Below are 10,447 nucleotides of genomic sequence, written 5' to 3'. Positions count from 1 at the left end.
CTACAACTAACCGGAAGTTGACAATCTGACCCTGAAGATTAATCTCATATAGAAAATCGGGATTTAAAGCATTTTAAGGTTTCTATTTTCAGAATACATTTCCAAAATCGAGAAAACGTTTAATAACTGTTTCTACCAACCCGTTTAACACGTTATTATCGATCTTGGGTTTTGTTAGCAGATCGATCTTGCGTTGTGTTAGCAGATCGACCTTGAGTGTTGCTGACAGATCGCTCTTGAATTATGTTAGCAGAATGTTCTTGAGTTCTATTGGTTGATAGAGCAATATCAGTGTACTTCTTCATATGAAATGGTTTTTCAAAGAATCTAAGTGGGACATTTGACCCTTGAACTTGAGGAAAACGATTTTAGTCACCTGCTCCAGCCAGTCGTCGGGAATCGGTGATTTTGTCTTTTTTGCCTTCAAGCATAGAAATAGCTTCTGTAGTAGTTTGCTTTATCACAGATATCTTGCTGTTTACATCGTCAATATCATGTCGTTTTGCAAAAGTTGCATCGTGTTCCATAATATGGGAGTCATAATCTGTTCTTAGCTTAGAGATATTTGCTTCTAAGATTTTGAAAGAATTGTCCATTTCCTTTCGGAGATTGATGAGTGTTTCATTTAGCACACTCACTTGAGCTGGCAAGTCTTGTACTTCAATAAGTATTTGTAGACAGTCTGGGCATATCCAAAAAGACCCAGCAACGATGGTTTTGAGTCCAAGGCACATGATGTGAAACCAGGATTTGCAGAATCCACAGTGTATCATAGTGCCATGTTTGTGGCCGCCCCGTCCAAAGTCACAACTTTCGGTACAGTGCTTCATACTGGATATACAGTCGTCAGAATATTAAAAACAAACTGAGAACTATCTCGATAAATAATTCAGTCATAGAAGTTAAAAATTTAAAATTTACAAATAATAATAGCCTTAAAGGGCGGAAATCTATTACAATACCCTAAGCCTAGGCTTAGGCTTCGGAGCTAAAAAGTATGCGACTTCACGTAACCACGCGGAGTCAAAATATAGTTTTATTTGCATTATTGGGAATTTTGTAATCCAAGAGCGGGAGTGAATAGAGAACCGGCACAAGGAACTATTCACAAGTATTATTTATTGTTAAATACTCTATTACATTAGGTTGAAAGTCATTACAAGGGATGGGGGTCAGTTTCTTTACCATTTTCTACCAAGAAATTGAGGTTGATTTACGTTAGGCTGAATCTGATTCTTCTTGTCAAGCACTACGCTCAGTCAACACTGAAATTCATCTTTCAAATTTCAATAGGCGGTAGAGATACATTGCATATAGGAGTTTTATCAGATGGACCTCAAATATACTTCCTTCTGGCCTGCGTCTACCAATCCCAAGCTGCGTATTACTAAAAATAAGACATTCTTTCCCGTCTGAAGAATATTGCAGATTCCAAAGAAGATTTTAGTTAAAATAATTACAAGTTAATTCACACGTTATTCACTTTCTTTATTAAACACTGTTCACAATCATAAAGAGTTTATTTTTTTCGTCTTGTGGGTTTCTTTTTAATTTCATGCATCCTTCTTAATTAAATCGTCTAGCAGCCTCATAACCAGCCACTGCAACCTCTTTTTCTGGGTGCAAATATGTAGAACAAAGGGAATCGGGTTCCAAGCCCAGTTCTAAGTTGGAATTATCGTTCCCAACCTTATATGTTTCTTTTGATAATTGAAGTACGGCTTCAAGCAAATCTCCCACATATTCTGTAATATTCATTTGTTAATTCTTATCAAAATATTAAAATGAGACCAGATCGGTTTAGAACGTTCAAAGATACAAAAAGTTAATCCCCAACTATGAGCTCATACGTTCTCACTTCTCACATCTTTTTATATGGGTTGTTGGTAGGTTACTTGTGCAATGTTTATCCAGGGTTCGTACAATATTTTTGGATTGAAATTCCCTGACAAATTTAGGCCTGTTATCAAATTTCCTGACAAATTTAGGCCTGTTATCAAATTTCCTGTCAAATTTAGGCCTGTTATCAAATTTCCTGTCAAATTTAGGCCTATTTTCAAATTCCAGGTTGTGTACGAACTTTGTTATTACCGTAAGTTGAAGCAGATATTATGGGTCGAACGGCAAATTCTCCAGGTTTGAATTTTGGAAAATAAATATTCCATCTCCTACTCCCATTTTTTGTTGTGGCTTGAAGCCGGTTTGAATTTTCATTGAAATGGAGAGCCGCAAGGAGCAATCTAGAGGAAAACAATTTGAATTACATTCTGAAAATAAAATGAAGTTCTAGAATACTACCTGGCTTTCATTCCATTGAAGGAGTAATGAGTGTACTTTGGCGCAAATTGTACCACAACGGCATGGTACGCTTCAACTGAAGAAGTAAGAAACGGAAGACATTTGTGGAATATCTGGCAGCAATTTTTCAAGAATGTTTTTCAATTTGAGGAAGGGTTTTGATCCTAAATTATCATTATTTTAATAATTACCCTTTTTCAAACCCTTTGGAATTAAATTCATTACCTGGAATCAGCCAAATATTTTTCCTTTCTTCCTCTGGCGTGAACGCAAGATTCAAATGGTTCTTCATGACCACGGTGTTTATTTAGTTGCCCATTGGGAAAGAATTGGTCACCAATTGGGGTCGATATTTACCAATTGAAACCTATAGTTGCCCATTGGGAAAGAATTGGTCACCAATTGGGGTCGATATTTACCAGTTGAAACCTATAGTTCCCCATTGGGTAAGAATTGGTCAGCAATTGGGGTCGATATTTACCAATTGAAACCTATAGTTCCTCATTGGGTAAGAATTGGTCACCAATTGGGGTCGATACTTACCAATTCAAACCTATAGTTCCCCATTGGGTAAGAATTGGTCACCAATTGGGGTCGATATTTACCAATTGAAACCTATAGTTCCCCATTGGGTAAGAATTGGTCACCAATTGGGGTCTATATTTACCAGTTGAAACCTATGGCTCCCCATTGGATAAGAATTGGTCACCAATTGGGGTCGATATTTACATATTCAAACCTATAGTTCCCTATTGGGTAAGAATTGGTCACCAATTAGGGTCGATATTTACCAACTGAAACCTATAGTTCCCCATTGAGTAAGAATTGGTCACAAATTGGGGTCGATATTTACCAATACAAACCTATAGTTCCCCATTGGGTAAGAATTGGTCACCAATAGGGAAAATGTGGAGTAATAGAAGAGGATTAGACCACCAGTTGGGACCAACAAGTCGCCAATTGAAACCAATATTTATTTACAGACTACCTTTTGGGAGTGGCATATTACCATCTGGGAATATTAATTCACCAATTGAAACCAATATTTATTTACAGACTACCTTTTGGGAGTGGCATATTACCAATTGGGAATATTAATTCACCAATTGAAACCAATATATAGGGATAGGCTACCCATTGGGACTGAAATATCACCAATACGGACAATAAGGGAGGATAGACCGCCAATTGGGAACATTAACACACCATCTGAAACCGATATATAGGTATAGACTACCTATTGGGACTCAAATATCACCAATACAGACCAATAAGGGAGGATAGACCGCCAAATGGGACCTTTAATTCAACAATTGAAAGCAATATGCAGGGATAGACTACCAATTGCGAATAATCGAATACCAATTCATCACCATAGATAACGAATTGCACATGGAAATTTACCAATGTTTGTGTGGAATAACAGGTTATTAAATTTTTCAAGCAACGTTACAGCAAAGTTTTTCTGCAAATTATTCAACACAACTTTGACAATAAAACCACATCCAATGTTTAATACATATTTATATATATTACAGTTATTTCCATTTTACATGTAAAGTCTATTAAAGTATCGTTTCTCTAATACATTGTCAATGGTGCTTTTATATTAAACCTTTCGTTTCGAGAAGACTAGGGAAATGGCAAATATATGATTTGTTACTGTTAATTTTTACAAAAATACATTTCTCCACAATCGACGAGAGTTTAAATGCGTGTACGTTAGAATTTGACCTTGTTACTCTTTTGGTACAAATGGAATGTGTCGTAACACTGAAGCAATTTACAATGATAACGTTCTCCTTATCTTCAACACTCGCTTCATCATCAGAATTCAATTGAATGAAATAAATAATTTGCCCGTAATAAGCTTTTCTATTGGTTTTCAGAAACACAATAGAATTGTCTTGTTTCTGTGCTCTGCGATAAGGCCTGCTATGAAATACAGTTCCACGGTACTTCATTCTTTTGAAAAACTGATGGTTTAATTGTTCATTAAAATATGAAAAATCCGCGTTAGCTCTTAAATATTGATTTTCAAATTTTGAGAGTTTTCTCAGTAATGGTTTGCCCAAGGGCAATATTTCAGTTGTTGCATCATGATCGATAGGCATGAATGAACATATAAGGTTCAGAAATAGAAGTTTTGTCGGAACTCCCATTCTAGGAAAGTGTTTTAAAACTAAATTCTTAAAGCTCTGCTTATTAATGTACTTTCGGCACACCTGTATTGGTACACCTTGGCTCCCCGTCAAAAATTTAACTAGCCTTCCATTGGCAGTTTCATACACAAAAGTGGAATTCGTCCATAAAGGGCCAAAATTTCGAACACTGTTTGGCAAATGGAGTCGAAAATGAACATTCGTCACCATAGAATTTTAACCGTAATAAAGCTGGTATTTATATACGAATTCTAGGAGAGCGGTCGCACTCTTAGATAAGACTTGATACTGCCTCTGATGCTAAAGGAGGGTTCTTTGATTGGCCGTAACCTTTTTCGTATGGTGTTTGCTGGTTTGAAATTTTGCCAGTGAACTACAATTTGGGCCCTTATTTTGTGGTTAAATTTTCAAAGAGATCCAATTAATAGTTGACTCTATAAAGAAAAAAGTTGTTAAGGGTGGTTTTAGAATCCATAAAATTAATCCGACATTTGGTGAAAGATACAATATTGTTCCATAGAGATAACATGGGATTTTTTTGAAAAATGACCTTAATTGGGATAGTGTATAAAGAAAACTATTCATTCGTTACGTTTGGGAACCATTTTAAATGAAAGATAACAGTCCATAGATGTGCCTTTCCTTAGTTTCATTAACATAAATTAAGTTTAAGTATTGATTTTTATCATTATTAACACATACTTTGACTTACGTTGTTTTGGATATTGGAATTACGGCGTTTTACCACTGTTAGAGACACGCATTTTAGCCCTAATTTTTTCTATTGGATTTTTTGCCATGATTCACGCCGTTAGAGGGATATTAAACAAGAAAAACATGGCGTTTGAGCTCTTGTAGGTGTTTTGCCCGGGTAGGTGCTTGTGGATACTTGTAGGTGCTTGTGGGTACTTGTGGGTGCTTGTCCCGGGTACTTGTGGGTGCTTGTAGGTACTTATGGGTACTTGTAGGTGCTTGTAGGTACTTGTGGGTTCTTGTGGGTTCTTGTAGGTACTTGTAGGTGCTTGTAGGTACTTGTGGGTTCTTGTAGGTTCTTGTGGGTTCTTGTGGGTACTTGTGGGTGCCTGTAGGTTCTTGTAGGTACTTGTAGGTGCTTGTAGGTACTTGTGGGTTCTTGTAGGTTCTTGTGGGTTCTTGTGGGTACTTGTGGGTGCCTGTAGGTACTTGTGGGTTCTTGTGGGTTCTTGTAGGTGCTTGTAGGTGCTTGTGGGTTCTTGTGGGTTCTTGTAGGTACTTGTAGGTGCTTGTAGGTACTTGTGGGTTCTTGTGGGTACTTGTGGGTGCTTGTAGGTTATTGTGGGTTTTTGTAGGTGCTTGTGGGTGTTTGTAGGTACTTGTGGGTGCTTGTTGGTACTTGTGGCTATTTGTGGTTGCTTGTAGGTACTTAAGGGTACTTGTAGGTACTTCTGGGTACTTGTGGGTGCTTGTAGGTACTTTTGGGTACTTTTAGGTACTTGTAGGTACTTGTGGGTGGTTGTAGGTACTTGTGGGTGCCTGTGGGTGCTTGTAGGTACTTGTGGGTGCTTGTAGGTGCTTGTAGGTACTTGTGGGTGCTTTTAGGTACTTGTGGGAGCTTGTAGGTACTTGTGGTTGCTTGTAGGTACCTGTGGGTGCTTGTGGGTACTTGTGGGTGCTTGAAGGTACTTGTGGGTGTTTGTAGGTACTTGTGGGTACTTGCCACGGGTGCCTCTGGGTGCTTGTAGGTACTTGTGGGTGTTTGTAGGTACTTGTGGGTACTTGCCACGGGTGCCTCTGGGTGCTTGTAGGTACTTGCCCCGGATGCTCCTGGGTGCTTGTAGGTACTTGCCCGGGTGCTCCTGGGTGCTTGACACGGGTGCCTCTGGGTGCTTGTAGGTACTTGCCCCGGGTGCTTGACACGGGTGCCTCTGGGTGCTTGTAGATACTTGCCCCGGGTGCTCCTGGGTGCTTGTAAGTACTTGCCCCGGGTGCTTGTAAGTACTTGCCCCGCGTGCTTGTAAGTACTTGCCCCGGGTGCTTGTAGGTACTTGCTCCGGGTGCTTTTAGGTACTTGCTCCGGGTGCTTGTAGGTACTTGCTCCGGGTTCTTGTAGGTACTTGCCCCGGGTGCTTGTAAGTACTTGCCCCGCGTGCTTATAAGTACTTGCCCCGGGTGCTTGTAGGTACTTGCTCCGGGTGCTTGTAGGTACTTGCTCCGGGTGCTTGTAGGTACTTTCTCCGGGTGCTTGTAGGTACTTGCTCCGGGTGCTTGTAGGTACTTGCTCCGGGTGCTTGTAGGTACTTGCCCCGGGTACTTGTAGGTACTTGCCCCGGGTACTTGTAGGTACTTGCTACGGGTGCTTGTAGGTACTTGCCCCGGGTACTTCAAGGTGCTTGTAGGTACTTGCCCGGGTGCTTGTAGGTACTTTGCTTCCTCCATAGGATTAACATTACACTAAATTTTGGAAGCTCGTAACTCTGGTTATATTAGAGATACAGGGATATCCTTTCATTATTTAATAGTCCTATTTGCCCCTTCCCTCCTTCGTTAGCATTTGCTCCATATGATACTCCATATACGGGAAAAACCTGGAAAACTCAGGGAAGTATATGGGGAAAAGCCTGGAAATCTCAGGGAAATTTGTTTTCCAAAAGTTGTATGAACCTTGTTATGCAACATATGTTATAAACTCATGGTTTTAGTTATATAAAGTTTTACCAAGAAGTGATATCTAGTTTACTAGGGAGAAGGTATAAGATGCCTAAGTATTCGCACGCCATAGTCCCAGTCCCACATCCAAAATACAAGTGGGGACGCAAAAGGAGGCCGGGCTATTTCGCCTCTGCTCAGTCGGAAAATACGTAGTTTTCGACATTCGCGTCGCGTTTACGTGAGTTTTCTGGTCCTTGACCAAATAAGCATTTTTTAAACTGGACATTAGGCCAGCGACTTTCTTGACTTGGAATAAATAAACCGGTCCGTGACCATTGACCAGAGCACGTCGTCTGCTAAACTAAAGAAGTGTATAATTAAAATATTAGAATTTTAATGTGTGGAGTCTGGTTACCCTTGAACTTTCTTAGTAGTCGCGTGGACCACTGACCCCCCCCTCCGATTTAATTTTTGAACTGATCAATTTTAGCGTCGCAGCCAACTTGTTTGAGCTACATTGTATTTAGCACTGTCAAGGGCAAGAGCTTCCACTCCCTATTAAAAATTCTTTCTGCAAGAAATAAACAAATTTTGAAATATTAAAGCATAGCGCGGCTCCAGTGGATCCCCTACAAGTTGACTTTCCTTTCAAACTAAAGTTTTGGCTTGGCAAAGCAAGAGGCATTTGTGGGCGGGATTTATACGTGCATGTATAAATCCCGCCCTCTATAGCCTTTGCCAAGCCAAGCCCGGAGTTCAGAAGGAAAATCGCCTTGTAGGGGATCCACTGGAGCCGCGCAATGCTTTAACTTTAATCGAAACGCATGTACAGGCTATCTCTCATACTCATACTCACATTACCTTATACGTTTAATAAATTTAGCAAAATATACTGTAGTGCCGAAACTGCTAAGCCTTCTGAAAAGAATTGGTCAATCTCCTCCTCTGGACACTTATGAGATGTATGTTGCAAAAAATGTAAAAGTTCACCAATTAACATTCAAAATTATTTATAAATGGTAACTCACTGCAATTTTAAAATCGTATTTTTCTAGCGAAGTCATTTTAATCTATTGAGTTTTAGGTACTTGTATGTCGAAGTTTGTCTTATATTTTCTCCACACAGAGATTTAATTTCCTTCGTTTCTTTACTCATATGTCGATTAGGTGCAAATAGCATAAAATTTGATTTCCATCCGTTTATAATGAGTCCCTTGGATCTAAGATTATACTTTAAGTTCATTAGGTCGTTTTTCATTTCTATTTTTAATTGCTGCCCCAAGTATATTCGTTAGATTGCGCAAAAACTTAAGTTACTGTACATCTTTGATGTATACACGTTGAACAACAATGACGCTGTCCTAAACGACCCCCTGTCGTCTCTTTTTCCCCCAATTATGACTGTTGTGGTATAAAATTTGTTCCCTGTTGAGCAGATAGGTTTAAATTAAATGCAAAATAATTGCCTCTGGAAATTCTCATTACTACGTTCTGCTTTCCATTGTAGTTTTAGTATTACTTATACCACTTATATAACCAGTCGACTACCAGCCTAAGTTAATGTTAAAGAATACAAAGTTCAGACTATACTTTCGCAATTTTACTTTTTCAAATGTGAATTCAAATAACTACATAACCATGCAACCACTAAGAAACACACAATCGAAATAAAAGATTTATAACGTCAAATAATTTAAACAAAAGTAATTGTAAAGTACAGTTTTATATTTCTAAGTACGGCTACTTTATAGACTTGAATTATGTTTAAATAAAAACTAACCAGTAATAATTTCGGCTGCTTTCGGACAAGGGACCTTCCTCTGCCGTTATAACCTAAAATGATCCAATTTGTATGTTTTCTAAAAATTACATTTCAACATTTTCGTTTAAAACACTATCTCTGGGACCTTGCTGTCATTTATTAAAATTTGAATCCATAACCATTCCGTGGTCTAATTATAAAGCTCGCCTATCTCGAATACATATTCCACTTTCTTAAAACCAATGTTGTTACCCAATATAATTCGTAGTTCATACGTGCCCGTACAAAAATTTTAAGCTGTAATTCATCTGCATACGCGCTTTTTTATCGCTACCACGCTGTAATAGGTATAAATTAAGGCTACATTTTCTGCAGCTCGAAAAACGCGAAAATTTCACAGAAATTCCAGAACTGCAAATTGTCTGCCGTTTCTACATTTTCTGTTTATTATCTGTTAATTGTCTGTATTGGCAGAAATATGCAGCGCGATTCTGCAAACGCGATGCAAAAGTAGAAATAACAGCTGCCAATTTAAAACTGCAATTTGACTATATTTATTGACATGTTACAGGTCTGCAAAAGTGATGAAAAAGTAGAAATACCAGCTGCTAGTTTAAAACTGCAACTTGACCACATTCATAGACATGTTACAGGCCTGCAAATGTGATGGAAAAGTAGAAATCCAGATGCCATTTTAAAACTGTAATATGACCATATTTATAGACATGTTACAGGTCTGCAAAACTTATGGAAAAGTAGATATTCAGCTGCCAATTTAAAACTGTAATTTGACCATTTTTATAGACATGTTACAGGTGTGCAAAAGCGATAGAAAAGTAGAAATACCAGATGCTAGTTTAAAACTGTAATTTGACTACATGTATAGACATGTTACAAGTCTGAAAAAGTGATGGAAAAGTAGAAATCCAGCTGCCAATTTAAAACTGCAATTTGACCATATTTATAGACATGTTACAAGTCTGAAAAAGTGATGGAAAAGTAGAAATCCAGCTGCCAATTTAAAACTGTAATTTGACCATATTTATAGACATGTTACAAGTCTGAAAAAGCGATGGAAAAGTAGAAATCCAGCTGCCTATTTAAAACTGTAATTTGACCATTTATATAGACATGTTACAGGTCTGCAAAAGTGATGGAAAAGTAGATATTCAGCTGCCAATTTAAAACTGTAATTTGACCATTTTTATAGACATGTTACAGGTGTGCAAAAGCGATAGAAAACTAGAAATACCAGATGCTAGTTTAAAACTGTAATTTGACTACATGTATAGACATGTTACAAGTCTGAAAAAGTGATGGAAAAGTAGAAATCCACCTGCCAATTTAAAACTGCAATTTGTCCATATTTATAGACATGTTACAAGTCTGAAAAAGTGATGGAAAAGTAGAAATCCAGCTGCCAATTTAAAACTGTAATTTGACCATATTTATAGACATGTTACAAGTCTGAAAAAGCGACGGAAAAGTAGAAATCCAGCTGCCTATTTAAAACTGTAATTTGACCATTTATATAGACATGTTACAGGTCTGCAAAAGTGATGGAAAAGTAGATATCCAGCTGCCAATTTAAAACTGC

Source organism: Phalangium opilio, unplaced genomic scaffold, assembly GCF_054372755.1.
Source record: "Phalangium opilio isolate 3A_F unplaced genomic scaffold, DU_Popi_V2 ptg000053l_1, whole genome shotgun sequence".
Lineage (NCBI taxonomy): Eukaryota > Metazoa > Arthropoda > Arachnida > Opiliones > Phalangiidae > Phalangium > Phalangium opilio.
The sequence above is the reverse complement of the archived record's forward strand: the minus strand, read 5'-3'. Positions refer to the sequence as shown.